The sequence below is a fragment of the Oryzias melastigma genome, linkage group LG22 (genome assembly GCF_002922805.2).
Source record: "Oryzias melastigma strain HK-1 linkage group LG22, ASM292280v2, whole genome shotgun sequence".
Lineage (NCBI taxonomy): Eukaryota > Metazoa > Chordata > Actinopteri > Beloniformes > Adrianichthyidae > Oryzias > Oryzias melastigma.
The window spans coordinates 15,986,862-15,990,012 of record NC_050533.1 but is presented as its reverse complement, the minus strand read 5'-3'; positions in this window follow the sequence as shown (position 1 = coordinate 15,990,012).

Below are 3,151 nucleotides of genomic sequence, written 5' to 3'. Positions count from 1 at the left end.
TTTTGATGGCGCGCTTTATAATCCGGTGCGTCCAATACTACTGAAAATACGGTAAATAAGCAGGTAATGAGTCAGAACAGACATGATGTTGACTTTTAGATTAATTGCTTTATGCTCCACGGCATCTTAGAAGAGAGCACAGAAGGCCGAAATCATACACTACCTCTTTCCAACATATGTATATTGAACTGTTTGGTCTGTCGCGTACATTTCTGCTCCTGTAATTAATCGAGTCCACAGAGAAAACAAAGCTTTTTCTGTTTCAGGTCAAATGACCAACGTGGATTATTGATGGACATCTGCCCTCAGCATTGAGGTTAGAGTCCAACAGATGTCCTGAAATACTTGATTTTTTTTAAATAAAGTTTTGCAAGAACTGAGGAATGAATTTGCAGGAAGTTAAACAAAAGTGATTTTTTTTTTAATTTGGAAAAATTCAAACTATGAAACTTGTGGGTTTTTTGTCATTATTTGAGAAGAATGCACAAGTACAACTGAGTATTAGAGCCATCATGAAAAAAGGAACAAATATATAAGAATAAAATAGAAAAATTATGAGGAAAAAGTTTATGAGAACAAAGTTGTTCAGTTATAGTTGTAACTTTATGTGTAAAAATTTGTCTTTTTTAGAAAAAAAAGTTGAATTTTTACCTTTCAAAAGGTTTCATCAAACATGTTTAATTTACAAGATAAGATAAGATTTGCCTTTATTGTCACTGTCCACATGAATGGAGAGATTGAGGCAGTCTGCATATCAGTGCAAAAAATAAGATAACAATATAAAAACAATACAACGAAACATAAACATGAAATACAATGACAAATAACCAACCTTATATATATATAAATACACATATATATACATATATATATCAAAATAAAATATATTATGTATAAATATTCAAGATATAACTTTAAAAAGAAAAAAACACAGGAAAACTTCCAACACTTTTTCCTTTGTTTAAGATTTTTATTATCCAATCTTGATAATTCAAGATTTAAAGTGAATAGTATTTTAAATGTAACACATTCAGACCTTTATTTACCTCAAACGTTTTTACTTTTGGGAAAAAATGTGTTAATTCTTCACAATTGTTGTGAAATTTTGCTTTTTTTTTACTAAACTTAAATTAAAAAAAATGTAAAGAAATAAGGAAAACATGAATATCATCACATGCAGATTTAATGTAAGTTTATACATTCATGCTATGATGGGAAAAAAGAAAAGCAGAAGAGTCTTTTTCTGTTTTTTCAAATGAACTCATCTTTAGAGTTCATCCTTGTGAATTTTCTGCAGAGCAGAGATCCCTGCCTTTGAATGCTGGAACTTCACATCCTGTAATTACACTGGAAGCCAACCCTTAGCCTGCTATGTTGGGACTATCTCATCCTGCCGCAAAAGAGAAGAGAAGGAAAAAAACGTTGGTGGCACTATTTTCATGAATCTCCAAACTCCTGTTTCTTTCTCTTTTTCTCTCCCTTAAGACTTTGAGATTTTCTTGGGGTAACAATGGAGGTAACAATGCTTAACACCAACAATAGCAGGCACCCAGTCATTTCCCAGCTTAACTTCAAGTACCCCTACCCCCCCATTCTTCTTTATGGTTGAATTAGCATGTGTGTAAAGTGAGGGGTGTGAGAGCTGTGGATCTACCTCACAGTCCTTGTGTAATTTGTAACCCCCGTTTCAGCCCACTGCAGAAAACAGCCTCAATGAGGGTGTCCTCCTTTTCCCCACGACCTCCACAGCGACCTCTGACCCCGACCGGCAATGCCCGCCTCCCAGATGAGAGCAGGCTCAAACGCACTGAACCAAACCCTAAAAACAATCCCTAAAATACACAAATCCCGAAACAAATAAATAAATATATAAACAAACATTCAATTCTGTAGCCATCAGCAGTTCAACCGGTTTTCTGCTACGAAAAGCCGAAGATCTCCATCTGTCCTTGTAAGCATTACATCACACTTTTGCTGTTTACGTTATCACTTGTTCATTTTCTCAGTCAGGCATGACAGCACTAAAAAAGAAACTGCCAGACTGCTGCAGGCTGACTTCCTCTTGACCTCAGCGATATCAAGTGAATCAGTTATGAAAGATGCTAACCTGCTGTAAACGGAGCAAAGGTTCTGCTGTTTATTGAGGAAACAGCAGCTTAAAACACAGAAAAGCTGTGATCCACTTTTAAAGGAATTTATTTAGTGTGTGTGGGTGTTTTTATGGTAGTGATAACTAAACAATAAATGTGTCTGCATGTCTGTATGCTGCCACCTAGTGGCGGACTACTGAAAATGTTTTAGGCGACAGTGAAAGAAAAAAAAACATTTTAGTGACAAATTCATGAATTTTTTAAAATCATATGTTAAAATTATCAACTAATAAATTTCTACAACAGAGTATCAGGGCTACCATACAAGAAAAAGATATATATGCGAGGAAAAAGTCATAAAATTATGGAAAAACTCAAACATTTATAAGAAAGTGGTCATAAAACAATGGGAAAGATTGTCAAAATTTTACGTGAATAAAATAGTAATATTATGAAAAAAAAAGCTCAACCTTTTAAAATAATAAAATTGGGAAATTATAAAAAATGGCATCATTTTCTCACAATGGAGTCATAAAATTGTATAAAACTAATTATGTTTTTTTGTTTTAAGAGTTGTGAGAGTAAGAGAAAAACTCAAAGTTTTACGAGAATAAAGTTGTAAAACTATAAAAAAAAAAAGTCAAAGTTCTATAAGAAAGAAGTCATAAAGTTATGGGGAAAGTGAACATTTTACATGAATAAAGTTGTAAAATTATAAGAAAAAGCTCATGAAACTATGAGAAAATTGCTCAATTGTATGATTGTAAAGTCATAAAATTATAAAGAGTAAGTCAAACTTCTTTGAGTTTTAGGAGTAGTGAAATTAGGAAAAAATTAAAGTCGTATATTATGAGGGAAAAGTCAAAATTTTATGAGAATAAATTAGTATCATTACTGGAAAAAAGTTAACATTTTACAAGAGGAAAACTATAAATTGATGATTTAAAAAGTCATAATTTTACTCAGAAAAAGTCGTGCATTTTTCAAAACACAGTTTTAAAACACAGTTGCATATTTAAAATTAAAAAAGGTCTAAAGCAGATGCCGTGACATACTTAAGC